We start from the raw sequence: 12297 nt of genomic DNA on the forward strand, positions 1-12297 counted from the left end.
GAGACAGAAAACAAACCAAAATGAAATTAGAATTGTTTAGGTACTTGGATGAATAGTCGGCTATTTGACGTCATGTGACGATTACTTCATGCACTTTCACGATATTGATTGGTGAGTGAGAATTGTCTGAAGTATACGATAAATGTTACCTCTTGCTAAATTTCCGGTTTTACCAGAAAATAGAATATAATCAGCATAACGGTCGTTCCATAATTCTGCTGCTCGATCTGCTACTCTGATGTCGTAACTGCCTAATGCTATAATGATGTCACTCTGTTGAATAGATAAACATTGCAGAAAATTTGCAGAAAAAATATATATATATAAATGAATCATACAGATATATCAACAAATACGCGATTAACCATAGGTTTGCGGTCGCCACTGTCCTTGATAATTTTTTAATATTTGTTTTCGAATTATCTCAATCATGAAATCTATACTAAGTGTCTCTGAATACACGTATTTTATATTTCCGTGCAGTTACAGTTTCATAATAAGATATATCAAAAGGAATTCAGTTCCAAATTATTGCTTTTAAATATGTTTTTTTTTCAATACATTATGAATTGACAAATTACTATCAATAATGGTGAACCGAACTACAAAAAAATGCAATGGTATACCTTTTTCATAACACATTAGTTAAAAGCATATTGATGAAGACTTGTTATATAGTAAAGACAATTTGTCACATCGGTTTCACTGTATATTGCATTTTGAATTATCATGTGCATTTTTGACAACTTGATTGAATTGAAGGAACTACAGTTAATCGGCCTTCATTTTTGAAAATGTCATCAATATTTTGACAATGGCTGAGTCATCAAATGTGTCTTATATGTGTCACTGGTGAGTCTTTTGTAGATGAAACACGTGTCTGGCGCAAATATAAAATTTTAATCCTGGTTATTATGATGAACTTATTTACAGACATAACATACTTAAGCTGTTACGGTACTTTAACACTAATGTTTGCATGATTATATGTTTAAGGAAGTAATCTCAACTATTCGGAAGTGGCAATATTGATGTCTAGATTAACTTACTTTTACAGGTTGATCATCGATTCTAAGGTAATTCCATATTTTCAAAGCAGCATCAATATGTAAAGAAGGTATGTCAGGGCAGTGGTCTTTAGTTTCGACACATGTCAAATAAACAGCAAAACTAAAGTCAAATAGCGAATTAATGAATCACTTTTCGGTCAAATTAACCCACAAATCACTGTCCATTGTCCAATGTCTAACATTGTTCACTGTTCCTTGATTGCTTCTTTCGAATCTCAATACATCTGTACATGCTAGTATGCACTGTATTAAGAAATTTACAAAAATTTTAGGAAATATACCGAGAGTAAACATGATAAATTATACATGTTATATATGTTAATAATGTTATCGGTGTGGGCGTTTTTTTTATAGCGTTTAAGCCTGTGTATTTACTTATTATATATATCGTATGAATTTTGCATTTGAAACTTTTGATAAGGGTAATGAAAAACGAAAATAATCAACGGAATATTCGGTTACAATCAATTTAGTATTTTCAGAAAAAAGAAAAGAAAAAGCGTATCCTAATGAAATGAAACATAGACGCAAAAAAGTAAAAATACAAAATACACTTACATTTTCTTAAGAGTAACGAAAAGTTTCCGATATGTTGCGTCACGTTTTGATTGTATCTATAAAATGCCTGTTTATATGTACTTGGAATGATTGGTCGATAATTGATTAGAATATGATAAGACATAAGTCCAGTGGAATAAATAAACTCATTATAGATACAAGGACTGAAAAGTGTTTGTATTTCGGAGTGTCATTGAAGAAATTGTTTGTAAAATGGATGAGCCCAAATATTTTGCCTTATAACAGGATATCTACGAACGCTTTTGAGAGTTTTTGCAAAATGGGTATAGCCCTTAATGTGCTGTATGCATTTTCATCGAGAACATTGCATTATTACATATAACTTGAAACAATGAAATTTAAAACAACGATAGAAATATTTTGTTTTTTTTTACAAAAAGGACGAAAGAAACGCATTCAGAATATACAGGCGATTATTTACACCAACTGTTAGCTCATTTTTTGTCCTAAATGCTTTTCAACATTGTACTTATTTTGGCCTACGAACTTTTTTCATCACAGCGTCACTGGTTGGTATTGTTAGAACGAAACGCGAGTCTGACAAATTAAATTTTAAACCTGGCACCTTTTGTTAGCTATTATTCGTGTGTTTATCTGTCCTATAACAGAGTTGTAAAGAAATGCTTCGAATAAGATTTTAAAGTTTGGAAATTAAAATACTTTAGGATTTTTGAAGCACGAAGCACTTTCTTTATTTCTTTGATATTGCATATCGTCATTACAAGAACAGCCAACAATCGACCAAGGTTCGACTTTGCCTTCGACACTAGAAAGATCCAAGTTCGTTTTTAACTATTCAATTTCCAAATTGATTTAGCGGCTTTGATTAACAACATAACTTAATTATATACTTCAAATAAACATGCAAATACAATTAACAAAGACGCCGCAGATTAAAAAAAAATAAAATACCAAAATACCCTGACAAAGAGGAAAAAAGGCGAAAACACAAATACCGAGTCATACGACTAAGGGGACATATTACTGCAATGAACAGATTAAAGAAATACATAAAAAGTAAATAAAATAATACATTCAGGGTCATCTGTAATGAAGTAACAACAAAAGTAACACAAAAGTAAAATATTGTTTTACTTTGAGTAAATTGTTAAGTTAATGTTTATTTTATGCGTTTATGAACATTTATATCGTGTTTTATCTGATGTTGTTGAAAGATAAACACACTTTCTATTCATATAAACAATAACAGATAAAATCATATCTAATAATATTTCATTTGCCTTGATAAACATTTAGTTGTAATATTGTGTCAAAATGGCTCAAACTCCATCAAAAAGTTGTGAGTTTTGCAATAAACCAGCAACTTTATATTGTTATGAAGACAAACAAGTTCTGTGTTCTCAATGCCGAAAGGAAATTCATGATAGAGTGGCAGTCTGTCGGGATCACAATGTTGTAGATATTCATAAGGCCGGAAATCGTATTTACAAACAGGTTCCAGTTTGTGATTCTCACAAAAAAGAGTTTCTTTATTATTGTAGTAAATGTGACTGCTTGACATGCAAAACATGCATGACAGGTTCTCATAATGGACATATCACAAAGGAAATTAAGTCGATTACCGATATCCATAGACAGGAGGTTAACGAGATTATAAACAAGATGAAAACGAAAGTTGAAGAACAAAAAAAGACATTAGAAACTATTGATGGCGAACATTCGTTACTCATTCAATCTGGTTGTGATTCTCACATCAAGGATGTTGAGAAAACGTCGGAGATACATCAGATCGTTAATCATTATAAACATATTGAAGTGACTACTGCAATTAACTTTCGTGATACCGAAACACAAAATTTAAAAGGAACTCGCGTTTTCCTTCAACGTCTTTATAATGCATCTTCTGACATATTGTTGAAGTTTGAAAATCTCCTGCAAGAACAGCACGACAATTTGTTCTTTCTGGAATGGAAAGGTCTTCAAACAGAATATCAAACTATGACTGAGGAAAGTGTTCAACCCTTGTCTAGCCAAAGACAAATGTCAAGTTTCAACCAGGACACATTTAGAAGAGCTATTATGGACGGAATTGATAAACAGTTTCAAATGGGGTATGTTATAAATGATCAATTTGTCAATTATAGTCGGATGATATTTCCCTTGGCATTTGAACTAAACCTTATACATGTTATAGATTTAAAGGTCATTTTGTGTGGAGTAAGAAAGTAACAAATATATACCTGTTTCTGAAAAAAGTAATTATCGTTGATAAAGAAAAGAGCGATATGATAAATGATTTAAAGTTCAAGACTGACTTAAAAGTGAGGGTGTCAAATACGTAGAGAATTTTTCACGGCATTTAATTGTAAATTCTATCCTTGCATTTTAAGTTTCATTTAGTATCAAAGTATTTTACTATTGCCTTCAAAGTTGACATTGTCAATTAGACAACTATAAACTGATGTATTTTTTTCATTCCAATTTAAAGTTTATAAATGAAGTACCAAAAGAAAGAAGCAAGATTTTTTTTTAAATCTGAGACACAGTTTTGAGATTACCTTAGCCGTATTTGGCACAACTTTTTGGAATTTATGATCCTCAATGCTCTTCAACTTTGTACTTGTTTGGGTTTATAAATATTTTTGATTTGAGCGTCACTGATGAGTCTTCTGTAGACGAAACGCGCGTCTGGCGTACTAAATTATAACCCTGGTACCTTTGATAACTATGATCAAGGAACAACATGTGTGAAAATCAGGCATATCATCAAGGAGCTAATTTTATTTAAAATTACATTTTCATGACAAAAATGAATGTGTAACAATTTAATAAATAAGAATTTTTTTACTTGCACCCCATCAACTTCAATATAATTCACACATGTACCATGGGGATACTTCAGATTGGCCTCTTATCATAAATCAGTTAGGTTTTGACCAGTCAGAAAGCATTCTATTTCAGCAATACTAAATGTATAAAGAAAATGCACACCCTATGCACAAAAAATCAGATGTTATATCATTAGTGACCTTGCTGGAAGTCAGTTGCTACATATATGGTCAAAACTCCGCCTACCATGATAAACCTTTACTATAAATGATCTCAGAAGTTTAATTACACATTGCATTTACTTTCTTCAATATGGATTTTATTCATTTAATACATAAAATGATATGTTTTGATTTTTGCATTGTTACAAAAAGTAAGTTATGCATGTGTACACAAAATGATCCGTTGGTCAGACTAGAGGATCCATATGGGGGTTTCTAAAAATGTAATTGTATACAATGACAATATGGTGTATTATATAAAGTCCATTTTTTTAATTTTTGCAGTTTGATAATGAAATATTCAATTTGTATTTTCTTTTAAAAAGAATTCATACTAATTGTCAACATTCTCCTTAAGAAATTCTAGTATTAACATCAGAAACATTAATTGTTGTACAATCATATTTGTTTAATATTTGTACATTTATATTTTGATTCCCTCTATATCTCCAAAAACTAAGGTTTTTTTTCTCCTGGCAGCTCCAATAAAGAAATGTATTTTTACTTGGAATTCAATAACTTCATTTTTCCATCAATTCATAATCCACCTCTTTTTCATAACTGTTATTTTTATTGCTGGTCAGAGGTCATAAAGCTACAATGTATCAAATGATTCTATTGATTAACCACAAATTACTGCCCACATGTTTTTATCTTGTATCAGTTGGACACGTGCATTTGCTTATAAAACTAATTATCATCAAAACTCATTAACAGTGCAAGATATGTAAACACATTTTTCCTTCTGTGGTTTCGGAATATTAAGAAGTAACAAAAACAGCTGAAAATGAAATTCTAATAAAATTTAGTTGCTTGTATTGTGCTACCTTAAGAAATTTATTGGAAAGAAGAACTTCTTTAATCTAAATATGGACTTTTTTTGATAATACACTGCACATGTTTCTTACCCTTACCGGACCTAATCCTTTATATGTTTAAATAATATGCATACAATATTCAGACGGGGGATGAAATAACATGTTTAAACAATTTGGGTGGTGCAATCTTAGGAAAAGTAGTGATTTGGTTCAGTTAAAACAGGTTGACAAATATAGTTAGACTTGTTCGAAGCTGTCAAACTGAATAATATAGACCCTTTTATCATATAATTATCCATATTTTGAGTAAGAGCTGAAAGACTTTTCTATATTTTTCAAATAATCTGTACAACACAATATAGAGCTCAAAACCAAGAAGTCATTGATAATTTATCTGAATGATTGCTGGTATCAATTTGTCAAACTGAATAAAACTGAAGAATTTGCAACTTTACTTGATAAAAAGGATGTCCTGTACAGATTCCCATGCTGGAATCAAAATCAAATGCTCAAACACATAAAACGAATGGACAACAATTTTCACCTTTCTAAAATTTTTCCCGCCAAACGTGCGTTTAGTCTTCAATACTCATCAGTGACGCTTTGATAACAAAAGTTTAAAAGGCAAGAAAGAAAGATAGACGGCATTGGGGACCAACACTAACCAAAAACATTATTTAGTAAATTGAAATAATAAAATACTATGTAATGCAATAAAAAGTTTGTATTGTCAACTATGACACACACTATTAACCTGTAAATGCAAATATAACACAGAAAGATTTTTTATTATTACTGTAAGTTGATTCATCTCAAGAAGACACTCCCCAATAGTACAAACGCCTCAAAACAACTACATACTACTAAGTACTGGTTTGAAAATACTAGTTTTCGTTTGCAAAAATTTCCCCTTATTTTTTTCTTCAAATATCTATCATAGCATTTTCTCTGCTAGTCGCAGTCTAAATTTCTTGTTAAACTTTCATTAATGATCGAAAAAAATATTAATGTATCTCTTTTGTTTTCTAAATGAGTACTCATTGATTTTTCAAAACTAGTGAACTTTTGTATAGAAACAATCAATCATTTTAATAATACTTATATGGTCTTGGTGTAACAATCAATCTGTTACATGGTTACTTGTGCCAAACGTAAAGAAATCGATGTTTACGGCCTAATGTTTGAAATACTAAGGCTTTTCTACCTCAGGCATAGATTACCTTAGCTGGATTTGGCAACACTTTTAGGAATTTTGGTTCCCAATGCTCTTCAACTTTGTACTTTATTTGGCCTTTTTAACTTTTTTTGATTCGAGCGTCATTGATGAGTCTTTTGTGGACGAAACGCGCGTCTGGCGTATATACAAAATTTAGTCCTGATGTCTATGATGAATTTATCTACAAAGCGATGCTGATACGTCTTTCTAGAATTTTTGTGGTATTTTTCCGTTATATGTATAGCCCATTTACTGCAAATTGACCTTAGTTGGAATATTTTAGAATTTTTCATCAATAGCGCTGACACAGTATCTTTTATTTGGATAGTTTATTATGAAAAATGTGTTTTATTTCAACAGATCTATCTCATAATTTGAATAATATAATTTAATGAAACATATATCTGTAAAAAAGATATACGTTTGAGTTTTTGAACACGCTGGTAAGACCTCACCTCTGAAAGATGTTGTTTGTTGGTATTTGACTCGAAACAACTTATTAAGCTACATATATAACCATCTCATATTACGTTGACGTTGACGCTAACATTTCTTCTTCTTTTTTGATGTATTTCAGTTTTTGTTTGTTGCCATAATTTGCCATGTCGGAATAAACTAACGGAATTTAAACAACTATCTACTCTATAGATCTTACTCTATTAATTTTGTTTATATACAGATTGAAAGACAAAGAGACAGCAGTTGCCGCTCTTACAGAAGAGAGGGATATTCTAAACGAGAAACTGAAAGAAAAACAATACGAAATTGATAACCTGTCTAAGTAAGTCACCATAGCTAGAGATGGACAAAATTAAAAAGTTTTAAATAACTGATTGAACATTTATCAAATATCTTAAAGATAGATGATTTTTCTTCCACACCTTTTATCAAGCTGATATGTTGGAGATTGCTGTACTAATCTTTGGAAGAAAAGACAACACTAATATTTGATGACCGTTTTCTGTTTCCATAACACAAAATTAAGTCATAATTGTAGTCTTATCCAACACTAGTAAATTTTAATAATCTGTATCCATATGTTATTCATACTATGTAAAAAGAATAAGAACTCTTCCATACATGTATGACAAAATTGCAACAAAGATGCATACAACTAATTGGTACTGGTGTTTTCGTCGACAGCTGAGTTTTTAGGATAAAAATACGCCAAAGTTTGTTTGGTTTACGAATCTTAACCGTTTACACTGAATTAGTCTGCTGGATCTAACGTATAAGATTACATCATTAATATTGTAAAGTAATTTCGACCCTACCATACCGTCCCTTATCTTTACATTGTACCTGTACATAATCTAAACGTGATGTTCTGACGAGCGTGTGTCGTTGAACTGTATCTTTTGGAAATCATTTATAATTAGGTCTAAATCTAGTAAACAGCATTAGATACCCCAATAGTGATTGAGACCAAGTTTGATTTAATTAAATAACTTGTACAGAAGTTAAATCGAAAACATGTCATTTCATTGTCTTTCAATGGTTAATGAAGATCCCTTATCAATATTCAAATTAGTTTTAAACATGTTACCATTTCAGATTGTATTTTTATAGCTTTCCCTTACACTTCTGATGTAAAGCCCTATGTTCTATTTTGATGGTGGTCATCATAGTTCATAGGTTGGGTCGTCGGATACATTGGTAGACTAGTTACCCAAAAGATGATTTAGGCCAAGTTTGGTTTAATTTGTCCCAGTAGTTTCAGAGGAAAAAATGTTAATTAAAGATTACAAAATGCATTGTTCTCTAATGTATATGTCGTGAACATGTTTGGACTTTGCACATGTTCAAGTTGTTAAATGCAAAAAAAAAAAAAGCAAGTTTAACACGTATAAAAATACAAGTTATAACACGTACAAAATTACCTTGTTATAACATGTACACAATACTGCTTTAATAAATTTAGGTAAAGCAGAATATACATTTGAAATTTCTTGAAAAATAAAGAACAATAATCAAAAGTCTAAAACGTTTTTTCTTTAGAGGACAATGATCACAAAGTTTCAGAAATCGCTTTATAGCTTCATGTCTTATTTTAGCAAATTGGGTTTCATGTAATTGTGTTTTATGTAGTACACCATTGCCTTCAGCAGTGTGACACTGTTTAATAATAGCATACATTTCCTCATTGACAATAAAGTAGTTTCATCTGATTTTTAATGACAATGTCTGCAAAATTTATAACAATGTCTCGTATGTATACAATTTTGTATCTACATTGTGTCATAGATCAAATTTATTCATTCAGTGTAAATTCACTTGTTTGTTGTCATGTGTCTTATGATTGAGTGAAGCCATTTCAATTGATATCTTAAAGTGTGTCTTTCTATGTTGTGATGTTACACTAATTTCCAATCAATGGTAAAGGTTTTACCTATTGAAACGTTTGAACCTGTTGCATTTGTTTGCACCTCTCTTGAGTGGCTAAGTAAGGAACCTGATGTTCATTGGTTGTCGTTTGATAATGGGGTTCATAAATGTTTCTCGTTTCTGGTTTTTCATATAGACTAGACCGTTGGTTTTACCGTTTAAATGGTTTTACACTAGTCTTTTGGGGCCCTTTGTAGCTTGCTGTTCGGTGTGCGCTAAGGCTCCGTGTTGAATACCGTACTTTAACCTATAATGGTGTACTTTTACAAATTATGACTTGGATGATAAGGAGAACTGTCTCATTGGCACTCATACCACATTTTCTTACCTACTTTACATTTCTAGCAATATGATTGGTTGAAAATGACCGTGTGGAGATCGGTTAATTAAATTAGTTAAGTAGACGGCGATTATTTCAATACACGGTTAGTAGTGGTCCCTTTATTAAACAACACGGTGCTGTGGAAAATTCGTAAAGGTTTTAACAGACGACGTATTGATAATGAACAAATGAAAAAAAATCATGCAACCGGTTTAAAACTAACAATTTGTTATTGTTGGCATTCGTTTTTGTATTTGACCCATTGGAAGTAGGTTCTTAATATTAACGGTAATGAAGACTTAATCACTTTGATAGGCCATCAGTCTATATATCACATGTTAAGATAGTCAGTAAGATACATTCTTTACATAGTTTGCTTCGCTATAAACCAATATGGAATTTACTGACCCCGTTTGTATCGTATTAGGTCAATAACACACTATGCAACTAAAATATCTATCTATAAAAGACAAAGAGAAGAAATTCTTTTCATTGGACCACGCTTGATTACGAATATCTCAGGAGTGCCAAATCTGCTCTTCAACATTTTTGGCCTCCAAATTAACTGATGTGAATTTAAGACTTCAATTTTTGTATTAGTATGATGTTGATGTCATTTTGATGTTTTAAATATCTATCTTCTACTTTGAAAACAGAGTATTGCTGGCAGAGAAGTTTTCACGGCATTTAATTGTAAATTCTATCCTCGGTATTCTTTTGCATTTTAAGTGTCATCTAGTATGAAAGTATTTTACTATCGCCTTCAAAGTTGACACTGCCCCTTATTATTTATCATATAAGAATACTAAATAGAAGATATAAGGAAACCATAAGAACTTTTCATCCGGTCATTTACTATATTAAAAAGGACAAAACACGCTAACACGAACGAAAAAAAAATGATGAAAACGTTATTGAGGTTAAAAACAACTGTTGTAATAATAGAAATATATCTTAATTTTCAAAATTTGTAAAAGTTAAAACCATTTTTAAGTAACTTTTGTACATGTTATAACATTGACGAGGCACTATTATGCATGTTATAACGAGTACGTTTGCATTGTACAGTTTATAACATGTATAACAATTACAAAATTGCAACTTGTACACGACATATAAACTAAATATGGTATGATTGAAATATTTTGTTGATTTCTTATTAGTTCTTTGAATTTGTAAACCTGAATGATGTTTATTTAATATATAGATAAATTGTCTTTCGTATTCTTTTTAAATATATGCCTTTTTTGTTGTTTTTGTCGGGTTTATTACGTCATGTTCGTTCACATAAAAAATAACTAGTTTTTCAATTTTTCCCAGTAGTTTAGAAAGTCTAACATTTTATTTATTTTCAGTTTTATTAGATGTCTTCTTTTTTATTTGTCAATGGAGTTTGATATGTCTGTTTATTCTTTTTTCCTCTTCTGTATATGTTTAACGTCATTTCATTTAATATGCTTAGATTATCTGGAAAATTACAACTTATGGAGAGAAAAGAAATTGAACTTTTGGGCGAAAATTACCAGCTGAAAACAGAGATAAACGAAAGAAACGTCAGAATAGTCACAATGTAAGTCATATATTGGACGGTGTATAACATGTTATTGTTTTCATATATTTTTAAAGCAGTAGGTTCAGTTACACCACTTTTTGGCCCCAAAATATAGCAATTTCATCAAATTGTGATAAATGTAAACATTAAACAATTTATTGGCAAGAAAAACTTCGTTAACCTAAATATTGACTGTTTTTGACAATACACTGCACATGTATCTTACGCTTACCGGACCTACTTCTTTATATAATTAAATTATATGAATACAATATTAAGACGGGGGATGAAATTACATGTTTTAACAATTTTGGTGGAGCAGTCGAAGGAAAGTAGTGATTTGGTTCAGTTGAAACTAGTTGACAAATATATTACGACATGTTAAAAGCTGTCAAACTGAATAATATAGACTTCCTTATCATAGAATTATCTATATTTTAAGTAAGAGCTGAAAGACTTTTCTATATTTTTCAAATAATTTGTACAAAATAATATAGAACTCAAGACCGAGAAGTCATTGACAATTTATCTGAATGATTGCTGGTATCAATTTGTCAAACTGAATAAAACTGAAGAATTTGCAACTTTACTTGATAAAAAGTATGTCCTGTACAGATTCCCATACTGGAATCAAAATCAAATGCTCAAACACATGAAACGAATGGACAACAATTTTCACCTTTTTAAAATGTTTCCCGACAAACGTGCGCTTAGTCTACAACGTACATTCATCAGTGACGCTTTGATAACTAAAGTTTAAAAGGCAAGAAAGTACGAAGATAGACGGCATTGGGGACCAACACTAACCAAAAACATTATTTAGTAAATTGAAATAATAAAATACTATGTAATGCAATAAAAAGTTTGTATTGTCAACTTTGACACACACTATTAACCTGTAAATGCAAATATAACACAGAAAGACTTTTTAGTATTACTGTAAGTTCATTCATCTCAAGAAGACACTCCCCAATAGTACAAACGCCTCAAAACAACTACATACTACTAAGTACTGGTTTGAAAATACTAGTTTTCGTTTGCATAAATTTCCCATTATATTTTTTTTTTCAAATATCTATCATACCATTTTCTCTGCTAGTCGCAGTCTGAATTTCTTGTTAAACTTTCATTAATGATCGAAAAAAATATTAATGTATCTCTTTTGTTTTCTAAATGAGTACTCATTGATTTTCAAAACTAGTGAACTTTTGTATAGAAACAATCAATTTCATTTTAATAATACGTATATGGTCACCGACGTCGTTCTTGGTGTAACAATCAATCTGTTACATGGTTACTTGTGCCAAACGTAAAGAAATCGATGTTTGCGGCCTCATTTTTGAA

At 30.7% G+C, this 12297-nt stretch overlaps 1 long non-coding RNA gene across 1 annotated transcript; it reads left to right on the forward strand.

Annotated features, from left to right (window-relative positions):
- Nucleotides 1-2910: 2910 nt before the first annotated feature.
- On the forward strand, nt 2911-10963 carry LOC143059145 (uncharacterized). The gene is made up of 3 exons (XR_012973403.1): nt 2911-3721; nt 7374-7475; nt 10864-10963. It is a non-coding gene; the product is annotated as an uncharacterized LOC143059145 (long non-coding RNA).
- Nucleotides 10964-12297: the final 1334 nt, after the last annotated feature.

Source organism: Mytilus galloprovincialis, chromosome 14 (genome assembly GCF_965363235.1).
Source record: "Mytilus galloprovincialis chromosome 14, xbMytGall1.hap1.1, whole genome shotgun sequence".
NCBI lineage: Eukaryota > Metazoa > Mollusca > Bivalvia > Mytilida > Mytilidae > Mytilus > Mytilus galloprovincialis.